A 13,170-nucleotide genomic window follows, 5' to 3' on the forward strand; every position below is an offset into this window, starting at 1 on the left:
GATGTCAGTTTTAAAGGTGTCCTTCTTCCTTTTGTTTCTTCAAAGCATTGTTCCACTAACAAGAAAATTGTTCCAAAACCCAAATATAGTCCACATTGCCACCCTTTTTGATCAAAGTAAGCGTCATTTTCTAAAGTTGCTCTTTAGAGATGATTGTGTAATGATGAAAAGAAAATGTGTTTTCCAAAAATCAAACTGAAATGGCACACATAACCATTATTACACAACTGAAAGAAAAGAAATCACTGCAACCCCAACAGTTTAGTCATCCATGCACACATGAACATACCCTGGGTAATATCTGTACACACACACACACACACACACACACACACACACACAGAGTCAGAGTGAGTACTGCCTGCCCCACTGAGGGTGTGAGGGTGATGTCTCAGCAGCGCTACACGCACCATCTCTATTCTTATCGCACTGACGCCACGTACAGCGTCAATACACACTCGCCCCCTCCTCCACTACGTTCCCTCACTCCCTCCATCCATCCCTCAGTCGTCCCCCCCCTCCCCCCCGTTCTCTCCAGTAACTGTCTGAGTCTCACAATCTGCATCCTCCTTCTCCCCATTACACGATGGCTGCACACAGGTGCTTGTGCACGCACGCACGCACACATAACCGCGAGTGAGCAAATGTCCTTTCTACACATGCTGCTATTAATAGCAGCTCTTCCTGTGTTAGGTGAGTACACACAGGTTGTCCTCGGCAACCGTCCATCTACATTGTGATGGAGAGAAGAGGAGAGAAAGTGAAGGACGGGAGAGGAGAGGGAGCCCATAGACTCTCAGATTCTGGCCTCTCCATCAATTATAACTCATTTACTGTTTTATTCATGTTTTCCAAACCCTGTGCTTCCTTCTGTTTGTGTGCTTGAGTTTCAGCTCTGCAGGAGGTCAACAAATGTGTCAAGCCTCAACAAGGCCTGTAAAATGAGGTAAAAATGAGGTATCTACAGGCCTCACAGGGCTCAGTGCAGACGTGCTCACTCTTCTACTATCACCATCTCTGTTTTCAGAAAAGACAAGAAACAAGACTAAGAGTCAACAGCCTTACAGAGCAACTAGTTTGGCACAGTGGTGCTTTGAGCTAAATGCTAATGTTAGCATGCTAACACACTTACAGTGATAATGCTAACATGTAATGTATTAGCATGCTAACATTTGCTAATTTGCACTAAACAGGGTACAGCTGATCCTGCAGTAATGTCATTAGATTTGCAGGAAAGTATTGGACAAATTAAAACTTTGACCAGATGATGGGGCTAGATGAAAACTCACCAAACTTATTACAAGCTGAAGGAGACTTGAATGTGTGCAACAAATTTCATGGCAATCCATCCAATAGCCATCAGGACATTTCACTAAAAAACAAAAAGGAGAACCTCAGGGTGGCACTAGAGGGAGAAGATCACCAAGAGTCAGGAGGACTCATCCTCTGGGGACCATGAATGTTTGTGCAAAATTTCAAGGCATCCATTTCACAGTTTAAATCAATCAACATTAAACCCCTCAATCCCACAAACCTTGAATCTCACCACTACATGACTAATCTCAACCCTAAAACATGCTCTTATATTTATATGTCCTATCTTAGAAGCCCCTAGTTGGACCTTGCAATTTTTATTTTCTAACCAGACTTAATCCATTCATCCCCCAAACAATTTATCCTCTTCCAACAGTCTCTTGTTTCCCCATATGAAGGATCTGCTAAATAGATATGGATTGGATTTTGTTATTTGATGTACCGTAGTCCAAGATTCTCTCACAAAAGCCAGGACCAGGTCTTGAAAAGGAACTGGTCTGTCTGTAAGGAAAGCCTCCACAGAAGAAGGATGCACTAATCGTTCCTCTGTTCTGACCCACACAAGGATCCTAGTAGGTGGTAAATGTGTTTCAGCCAGTTGAGAAAGAGAAAATGTCAGATGATACCAGACTATTTGTGATAATGCTAATCCCCCTTGTTTTATAACTGAGCAAGGCTTTTCTTCCTGCCCAAATAAACATTATCTCAATATTCACAATATATATTTGAATAATAAGGGAGGAAATGCAGCGTGGATGATGTGACATGGATGATTCAGTCCACCAATCAAGGAAATAATCAATTTATCGTAGTTTTGTAACAGCATTTGAGTTTTCTGAATGACTGGCAGCATGTTGGCTTCCATTATTTTTTGAGACCTGGTACTAATTTGATGACCTGATTTGTTAAGCCTTCTGGAGTCCATCTAAATTGTCATCTTTGTCTGATATATGGAGGACACATCTTTGATAAATTGAATGGTTTATCCCAGAAAAGAGCTTAAAAATGAACAAATTTCTGGTACTGCACATTCAGTGTTACTAGGCATCAATAAAACATCATCTGTGTATAGAGAAAGCTCGTATTTTCCTGACCTGTCTGCACCCTTGTATATTTGTATCATTCCTGAGGGCTATAGCCTATTTTTTCATCCACATTAATTAGAGAAATAGTGTGGGAATTAACACATTGCTGTAGATCTTTTATTATTAATAATGTAGGGGCAGATAATCTATAAATTTCTTAGAAAAATCTACTGAAAGCCCATCATTCTGAGACCTTGTCTACCCTGAAACTAATGTTTGTGTGTGTTGAAACCTTCTGATCTGTTTTCATCAATCCACTCCTGAGATTATACAAAGTGTGGTTTTCACTGTATGTCTCTCTTGGTTTGTAATAAGCTTACTGTCTTTATCAAAAATTGATGGAAGAATGTTTTTAGATGATATCTGTGAGCCAATACTTTTCCAGCTCTCTCACCTTGCTCATAATATTTTTGTCTGGATCCTTCAGAAAATAAAATCTTTATCAATGTTGACAGTTACCTGCAATCGGCTGGCGACCGGTTCAGGGTGTACCCCGCCTCTCGCCCATTGCCAGCTGGGATGGGCTCCAGCCCCCCGCAACCCCGAAAGGGATACGCGGGTATAGAAGATGAATGAATGAATGAATGTTGACAGTTACTTCCAGTTCTGTCCAGTCTTCTCATTTGTAACAGTGTCAGCAGGATTACAGTTAGCGTAGTTTTGCTGTAGAAACTTCTCTGTCCACATCCTTTGGGACGTTGGTTCAGCTCAAACGCTTCAGCCTTGTGTCAACATCCTTCTAGTAGTGGTGGTCTGTAGCATACTTTCAATTGCGTAGGTGCAGTCGTCCCCTCTGGTGGCCCCCGTTTTCCCCTCACCTACGATGTGGCTGGGAAAGGCCTTGGTATCGGCCAAGATCAAGAACTCGTGGTCCAAAGACAAAGCCGTTGTTGCTGGTTATCACAAGGTTGTATTTCTTGAGCTTTTCTTGTGCATAGTGTTGGAAGCCAAGGATCTTTGCACTGTAAATTGCTTCTTCTTTCTTGCCACCATTGACACACCTACCTCGGCCTTATCCCTTAGGAACCAGACAATGTGTGTCTTGGCCTGGAGTTGAATCTCGTCAACTTCATACCATCTGCCTTAATATCCAACACATTACACATAATATCCCACATTATGGACGTTGTTGCAGTGAGAAGAACCTTCGAGTGCCGTCATTTTCTCCTTAAGTATGCTATTCCATCCCGTCAGGTCATTCAGCAAACGCCCTTTTTGCATCTTTGTCTTCCAGTTTCTTGATTCTGCCTCAATAATCTGAAGCCAATCTATTGACCATCTCATTCAGATCCTCTAGTCCTCTATTTACCCCAGAGAGGTCTGTATCCAAGCTCTCAAGGATAGTCCTGATTCCCTGAAGTTCAGCAGCCACAACTAAGGTGTCTTTTGGAGGTGACTGCACTACCTTGGTTGCTTCTGTGGTTTTGCCATGTTGGTATAGAAGAGGGTTACAAGTGAAGTAATGACTTTTTACATATCACTTTCTGTTACTATTTCAACAGTAATACGTGGATTTTTTTAAAATCTCAATTTATGTGAAAAAATAGGTGAAATCGACAAAGTTAGCATAGCCTACTTCTCTTACGCAGCTAACACACGTAACACTGGACTTCAAGCGCTAAATTTGCTAAATTGTTCATAATAAGCTAAAATGTAGTTATAAGCACATTTTAAGTGTTTATCAATACACAGTACTTGTCAACAATCAGAACGTTTTCTATGAGGACATATTTTATGTTATTACAACACTTATGCCTATTATCATATCTATATCTATTACTGGTGTGAGGGTGACATTAGTTTGACAGGCATTATGATGTTTTCTCCTACGGTCCTCGTAAATGGTAAAATATAACAACCCAGACTTCAACAGACGAGCACCATCAGATCAAAAGAAATAGAAACAGTTTGTGGCTGATCCACAAGGATATAACTGTAAACTCCCTCATAGAGAGAGTATTTATTTTGTCGTTCGTCTCTCTGTTGATTCGTTTCTCTCGACAGCGGCTGTGCTCATCCTTCCACCTGCTCCTCTTCTCTTCGCACCGTCCTCCCCCCCCTCCCTTCCCCAGCTGTCCTGTGGGATGTGATGATGCTCTGACAGGCTTGGCGTCTGTTCTTGGAGGTGCTGGTATTTTTGTGGCACAGCAGCGGGGGCTGGTACAGGAATAGTGGCGGAGTTGTAGTGTATAGTGTGGGAGTGGAGATCTGGGGAGGGCTGTGATGGTTTGAGAACTGTGAGATTTTAAGCCATTGTATAGACAGGAGGGAGACCAGGGAGGATTGCGTAAGTTGGCTCCCTGGCTGCAAATTTAGCCTGGGCTTGCTCACGCATAAATTTGATGAGCAGCGCTATCTCAGTCGTCAGAGCTGGGGTATTTAAAGATGTGAGTGTGTGTTGGCATGGGACGTAGGGCGTATTTATCATGCGTGTTTATTTACAAGCCGTGAAGACTGATGGTGGATAATTTGAGATGCAAAGAGCAGCATTTGCATCTACAGTACAGCACCTCTCCTCTTCACTCTGCTCTTGTTCATCACCCTTTTGATGCTGCTTATTTGATAAATGGCAATTTGTTGTAGACAGTGGTGGCTAGCCAGGTGTCTCATAGTCAATGACTGTGCCACAGAAATATAATGTAACACTTGTCATCCAACTTTATGACATGAATAGACTGACACTACAACAATAGATCTTTCAGGCCAATTTATACATTTTTAGCTTTTCTTGGTGTCCTCTCTTCTGTCTATTGCATATGAAGATGACCATTTGGAGAGTTTTTATACAGTACAACCATCTCGACAGTGGTGGACTCAGGCTGTCTGATGAGCAGGAGGATAAATACAATTAAAGGTGCACCAGCTGCATACAGTGGGACACCAGTGCAGCGAAAATTGTAATTTGCTTTTGATGAAACAGCTCCAAACCTTTTCTAACACCACATTCTCCACTGGAATGTAACCCTGGTGGATACTTCATGATGTTTTCTCCATTGGAAGGGCACTCTAGAGGGTACATCGTCAGGTTTTTTTTTGGACATTGAGCCACCATCCACCAGGCCACCTCAACGTCTACCACAGTTTCCTGAAATTGGAAGGGCAACCCAAAGTTCATGTATCCTATTTTCTCCAAAAGAAGGCCACCCAAGAAGGCCCTTCAACAAACGTTTCTCCAATGGAACTGCACTCTATGGGGCAGTGTGTCCCATTTTCTCCACCAGGACACCCTTGTTTTTTTATTTTCATTTTTATTTCTTGCACATTAGGCCACTGTCCACAAGGGCGTCTCAACTTGTGCCACAGTTTCCAAAAGTTTAAAAAATGCCACTATTAAAAAAAATCCCTTAGAATTATAGAGGTTTAAAGGGAAACTCCAGTTTCGTTTTCACTTGTTTATTTATCTTCTTTCTCGTTCTATACTTGCATATGTTTACCCACCTACGTGTTTGCTGGTTAGCTAGTAGTGGATATATGTAAACTCTGAATGCTGTGCATTTTTGACCAGGATCGGGTTTAGGAGAGAGGGCTGTGTCAGGGACAAGATGACGGAGAGGACGGTGAAAGGGTTGTATAGTATGTAAGCATAAAAAAAAATACTTTTGAAATGTGAAGCTTCCATTGCTCTCCACACATTTTGCATTTGTCTTCAGTAAATTTGAATAATAAATTTGGTTAAACAGGTCTGATCAGTCTAGTACTGACTGGTGTATGGGCATCACATTATACATCAGTGTGAGGTAATACTCAAGAACACGTCAGCAGAACTACTGTAAATATGTACATCAAATGTTACGTCTTTTTTGTCATTTATGATCTTTTCTCTGTCACAGCCAGCGTTCTAGACTGATCTCAGCCGTCACTTTAAACACTCTCATACAGAAATGTTGGTTGAGACTTCAGCCGGCTGGCTGAATGAATAAAGTCACACATACACTTTTCTTCAGCAGTAATCAGTTATCTTAACACATTGTTTAGATGTGACATGATGTATGAAAAACTTGAATCATCATACAGGTGTGCGTATCAATCAATCAATATTCCTTTATTTGTCCCGCGAGGGGAAATTTCAGTGTATATATGAGTTCAGTGAGAAGGACTGGCATAATATTACTGCTGTTAAACAGAACATTACACTATTTTTTTACAATACAATTCACTTACTGTACACAAGGTTGTGCAATGAAATATATAATTATATAATAACAATTAAAACTAATTGTGAATACGCTCAAGGGGGACCAAAACATGCTGAAAAGCAGTCCACATGTGCGCAGAGGGGAAGAATGTGTAAACCCAAACATCAAACTGCTGCCGTCAGTCGTTCATGCCTGCGTTACTCTAATGCCCCCCGGCAAAAACAAACTCCATTTATGACTCGAACACTATGTCATCACTGTCGGCTGTGCTCAACTTGTTTGTACACTTATTGTACGCAAATGTGGTTTCAAGCGCCTCATAATCGTTTACACAGTTTACATAGAAATTGCTGGCTGATTGACAGATACGTTATAACTTAGTCCAGATGTTCCCACTGACTGAGATGATGATCAATACGTTCTTGTGCCTGGTGGGATTTCCAGTGAGAATTTCTCATTATGGGTTTTAAAGTTGAATGTTTTGTTTTAATTAACCGTAACAAAGGTTATGCATTGATTGTATACCCTGAGGGTGAAATCATGGTGAAACAGAGCTAAACTTATGACTTATGAAATGATTTTTATTTATTTATTTATTTATTTTACCATATCTACTGTCGGGCAGCTTGTGACTTTCACAGAGGGATCAATTAAGTATCATTACATCACATCAGTGCATCATTACATCAGCTCTGTGGTAGCTCCAGCCATCTTCTGCGGAGTGGGCTGCTGGGGCAGCAGCATCTCGACTGCTGATTGGAAGAGACATAACAGACTGGTTAAGAAGGCCAGCTCTGTCTTGGGAGGCATCCTCAACCCGATGATACAGCTAAACTATCATCCCCGCTGGAGAACATATCCTAATCTGACAGCACTGGGCAGCTCCTTCAGTGACTGGCTGCTTCACCCGCAGTGTGTGAAGGAGAGATATTGCAAGTCTTTCCTTAGTGCTGCTGTCAGACTTTACAATCAACACTCCTCCAAGTAGGCCTGACAAATTAACTAGTAACTAAAGATATTGCATTACAGTATATTTGGCCCCGAATGATAGTGAAGTAGAAGTATAAAGTAGCAGAAAATGCAAATAATCAAGTAAGAGTAAGTAGATAGATAGATAGATAGATAGATAGATAGATAGATAGAAAATGGTCATCATGTAGGGAGGCAGGGGAGACTGAATCTCTAAGAGGGAAGGTGATATTAAAGATTACGTACAATGGATTCAACACTGGGTGAATTCAAGAGAGAGAGAGAGCATGCAGAGAAGAGGAGAGTGATGTGGAGACAAAGGAAAGGGTAAGGAACAGAGGGTGAGGTAAGTGAGGGAGCACTGTGTGGGCACAGAAGGCCAGAAGAGGTGAGGGGGATGACGGGGACACATGCAGGTTTGTATCTTCCTGACGTGTGCAGTGTACACACAGCCCTCTCTTCTACCCCCATATCTCTTCTCTCTCTCTTTCTCTCTCTTCATTGGATCCAACCCTCCATCACTCCCTCTTCCTCACCCACTCACTCCCTTTATTCCTACTACTTACTGGTCCCTGAAAAAATAGGGCAGTCCTTATGTAAGGAGGAGAGAAGAAGTGGGGAGGGGGGCTGTGAGCTGAGGAAAAAAAGGTTGAAACAAAGCCTTCTGGATAGAAACAAGCAGAGAGAGAATGAGTAGGGGGAATAATGAAGTTGGCATCCACTCTCCTCATCCAGGTGGAAGAAGTCTGCAAATCTGCTTAAATAAATAATGCAGTATTTTTCACCGCACTGTGAGAAAGACTGCAACATAAGGCAGTCCTGCTTTCAAAGTGTTGAGTTAAAGAAAAGTGCCAGTTCTTAAGTCCCTCTCAGAGTGTTAAATTATTGATTTGTAAGCAGTATATGAGTATTGGGGTCCAGGTCAAAATTCCTCGTTGAAATTACAACAGTGCAGTTTTTTAGCATTTTGTGTGTTTTAGAGTAATGATATCGTCACACTGTTGTGGGTGTACGCCAGCAATTGAGATTGCAAACACAGGCTACGATGTTTAAAGGCAGACTTCAAGGGTATTTGGGATATTTGCATTCATACAGGGTGAACAGTACACACTTGTTGACCCTTGAGGGCATGTACAAAAATACCTATGATGTCTATGTTGGACCACAAAATAAAGCAGAAAGTCAGCAATTTAACATAGGAGACATATCAGCTTTTGTTTCATAAGATGCACTGTTATAGATGAAACTTCAAACTACACCAAAACATTAATAAGAAAAACAATAATAATACTCCCCCTTTGATTCTTGAAGTAAATTATGCAAATAATGCTTGTATTTATTTATATTTCAGTATTGCCACTTTGATTTAAGTTAAAAAATCTAAATACTTCATTCACTATGCATCTGTATTCAGTGAACAGAGTAGAATTGTTGGTGTTTTTACCCTTTCGGGGTTATACTGTATGTAAAAGTAGCACAATTTCTACCTGCTGCATCAAATTAAATCTGAGTCAGCTCTTTAAACTCATTACTATTGTTCCATTTCAAATCCAATATGGAATAAAAAGACAAAACAAAACTGTCCTAATAACATTTGCAGGTAAAATCCTAATCTGTTTCAGCTATCATGTGATAGCTGGCACAGGTGTAAAGTAATAGAATTAATGATGGCTGAATTCCATTTAGCTGCCTCAGTTTCAGGGCCCTGGCATTGTGCGTGCTGGCTCCCTGTCACGACTTACTGGGACACTTGAACAGAACACAGCCATTGTTAATGGGATTAGTAACATCTGCGCTTTTCTTCAACATGTCTGCTGCGAAAAAGGAAGTGGACTAATGTGTTTAAAATGAAGGAAATGTGAGTCATTTTATGTATAAATGCTGAAAATTAAAAACTCTTAGGTCACTGCCTCGACGCTGCATTTAATGACAGTACTTGACTAAATATACTGAGTTACTTTCCCCCTCTGATCTCATCCTCATTCTCTCTCACCCTCTTGCTCTTGTCCCTCCCTCTCTCTCTGGCACTTTGCCTCTCTGACTGGCAGCGAGCCTTTTGAAAGTAGGCTAGGATTGACGCGCTGCTTGTGTCTGAGTCACAGAGAGCTGTGGAATACTGAAACCCACTGATTGCATTTAACTTTAGGCATCCGACTCCCATGCAGTGCATGATACAATAGAGCCATCCGCTCTGCTTTCTGCATCTCGATGCTGACATTTATTGCTACACTTACATCAAAAAAAAAAAAAAAGGGAAAGGCAATTGTTCTGACACTGTGAACAATTGCAGAGATGGTTATTTAGAGACAGATAAAGTAGTAATCTCATTCGCCACGTACTGTATAATAGCAAAAACACTCAAATTTGATGATCCTACTTGTGGCTACACACCAATGGCTTTAGGAGGATACCGCACAAGTTGAATAATGAGGGGCAAAATGCATAGAAAGTGTAGCACATCATCTTAATTTTCCACCATAGTACAATAATCTCACTCTCTCTCTCTCGCACACAAAGCGGTCAAGCATCTTTTTATTTGTGCTTCATCATCAAGTACTGTGAAGAGCCTTTTCAACGTAGGTCAGACGTGCCACGGTCAACCACAGCCTCGCTCACCTGTTTAATACTGAGGGAAGAGGCCTGATGCTACTCTGCTGGGTGAAATAAGATGATGTGAGAGAACATTTTCATCTGAGAAGAGCCCACAATCGAGGCTGTGACGCATGCACAACTGAATGTTTTACCTTCTCCACAGATCACTGTAAATTCTTGCTGTGCGTGTGCGCTGTGTGGGATCCTGTAAACACACAAGCTCGTTATTTAACTGGAGAGCCACAAGGATTACACCGTATAAACACGAGTGCATTAACATAAACAGGACAAAAGCGAGTTGAAGCTGGGAACGAGAAAAACTGGAAAGTCACAAGTGTAAATAATGTAACCGGCTCTTCTTCCACAGATACGGAAAAGGTCATGGAAATTTTCCTTTTCATTCAGCATGAGGTCTGTGGTCTGGACTGTCCATTGAAGGGTCCTATGGAGTCTACGGGAGGCTGCAGTGCCGGGGCTGTTGCCCAACACATCTAACTGTTGTGTAACTGAAGCAAAAGCTGCATCTGCATCCTCAGCAGAAAGTTTTCAGGTTGAACTGAGGCAGTTCAGGTATCTTGCCAAGACGTGACTCCCTGCTGCATCTGATGTGTTGCATTGACTGCTGATGATCTCACTTTGAATACGTCTTGCTCTCAGGTCTTTCTTGAGAAAGAGTAAAACTCCCTGATTAAACAAAGGTAAAAATAAATAAATGAATAGTTTGCAATACAATGAAATTGTATATTAAATGACTAAATAGTAACTAAATGATTCAAAACTAATTCATTCATTAATTTATTGCTCATAAAAAGAAGGAGACTTACAGCTGCTGAAGCATGTGTTTTTCCTTTCATGCTGTCACTCAAAGACTACAGGGGCAAATACATAAGCCAAACACACAGGGAGGCACAAAATAACATGAGCACTTTACAATATGATAAAATCCTGTGCAGCACCAACACCTGTGACCTCAAACTGTCATATTCCGTAGCTGACATGCTTACAACAAAACTGAATAATAGTCATTAAGGTATTAAGGCGATGTCCACCTGATGTGTATACTGAGGCATCAAACATCTGTGCTTCACTTGTAATTCACCTTCATCACAAACTGGGTTGCCATAATAACTAAGAATCAAATAAGATTTAAGTTTTAAAAGAACAGACAGAAGCTGCTTCGCAGAAATAAAAAATGGGGTGTCCCAAGTTCAAAAGTTTATGCTTCAATCTGCACTGAAATATTAATGAATGCAGAGCTCCACTCCTTTAATTTCAACTCAAGTATTTCAGTTAATACAGTACACACAAGCCGTGTTTACATAGGCGTGCAGGAAGGCCTTGGACTTTGCCAAGAGAGAATTATTGGATTTAGACCAGAATAGATGTGTTATTAAACGGTTACAGGGGAAGAAGTGAACCCCAGCACCTGACAGATCATGTAATAATAAGCTTCAGGGATTTTTAGCCAAAGGCTGAGCTGAAAATTAAGTCCACATAGCTTTTTCATCAACAATCATGGCCTCTGTTTCAATTTTGTTGCATTGAATGGCTCGATGAATATGCACAGCTCTCAGTGAATACAGCAGACAAAGGCTGAAGGAAATCGTTGAGTGGCTGAGAGAGAAGCTGCGGTATGAGGGTATGAGACATTTTGGTTGGCTGCAGAGAAAAGACCGATCATATTTCTCTCAGTGAGATGGGGAAAGCCTGCCAGAGTTATGTAATGTTGTTGGGACGTGGAGCCAGAAGGGGTGTAAACAACACCACTCTGAAGTGGGACAGGCCTCGCCGTTGCCTGGTAACAAATATTTTGGGCAGGAAGATCAGGCAAACATGGCCCGCCTTCCAAAAGGAAACAGGGGCTGGCCCCATGAGCACAGCACAAGTCTGAGGCTTCCCGAAAATACGCTAAGAGACAGGGGCAAGCAAAACAAAGCACATCAGGGGCATCAGACGGCACTGCAGCTATTTTTTCACCTGCCTGGGCTGGAGTCTAGACCACCACAAGCTGTAAACAAACAAACTCTCAAGGAACAAGACCGAGACAGAGGACTGCAGTCTCAGTTAAACTCCATTATTACTCCTCACTGTAAATGAGGCAGCCAACACTAGTACAGTAGATATAGATAGCCTGTTCAGACACTTCAACTCTCTGAAAACTGAAGTACAAGTTCTCAAATATAAACTGAAAGTGTCATTGTTTCATTGACTGCTTTTGGTTCACTTCACATAGTGCTGACTTCCTGAAAGCAGTGTTGATGGTGAGTGGATTGTCCGTATAAAATAAAGTCAATTTAATGAATTGAATTCAAGTCCATGTATCAGATGGTGGCTGAGAAAGCGGGATTAATGTACTAAGAGATCATGATTGTCTGTCCTCTTCACAAACTAAGAGCGGCTGCAGCCACTTGACCATCAGAGGGTTCATTTACATGTGTTGTCTGACGTTGAATCACTTTACTGCATTCACCTGAAAATTGCCTGAAAACAAAGAAGTCAGTTTATCTTGTGGTCCGCTGGTTACCAACACATTTACACTACAAAGATTAATAACAAGATGCACAAACGTGTGTTGTGCGTCGCTCATCGTGCACGTCTTTGCATGTCGCGAGCTGCGCCTAGGGCACGCGACAAACGCGCTTGGAAAAACACCGACAGCGTCAGCTTCACTTCCTCTGTCGCTGCTGACGCTGCAACGCGAAAAACGGCCGCGGCTGGCTGTTAAAACTGTGCTAGAACAACAATGGCCGCCGTAGTATGCGAAGATTTGTTGCTGCTCCCTGCACACGAAGAATCCGGAAGCCATATTGTGTGCTGCTGTCTGTCACTCAGAGCCGGTTACCACGGAAACTGGTTGCTAGGCGGCATAACAAAAAGAACAAATTTATACGTCCTTGCGTCAGAGGCTACGGCGTATCCATGGCGACAGAACGCTACACACATGCAGCAGACCCGTGGATCGCACATGGCGCCTCCCGGCCGCTTGTTTTAGCTTAACTATCGCTTTTTATACGGTTACACTGATTGTGGCATTTGAATAGTGTTGCGAAGGGACTCAAATGTTGTCACCGTGA

This window comes from Chaetodon auriga, chromosome 7 (assembly GCF_051107435.1).
Source record: "Chaetodon auriga isolate fChaAug3 chromosome 7, fChaAug3.hap1, whole genome shotgun sequence".
Classification (NCBI taxonomy): Eukaryota; Metazoa; Chordata; class Actinopteri; order Chaetodontiformes; family Chaetodontidae; genus Chaetodon; species Chaetodon auriga.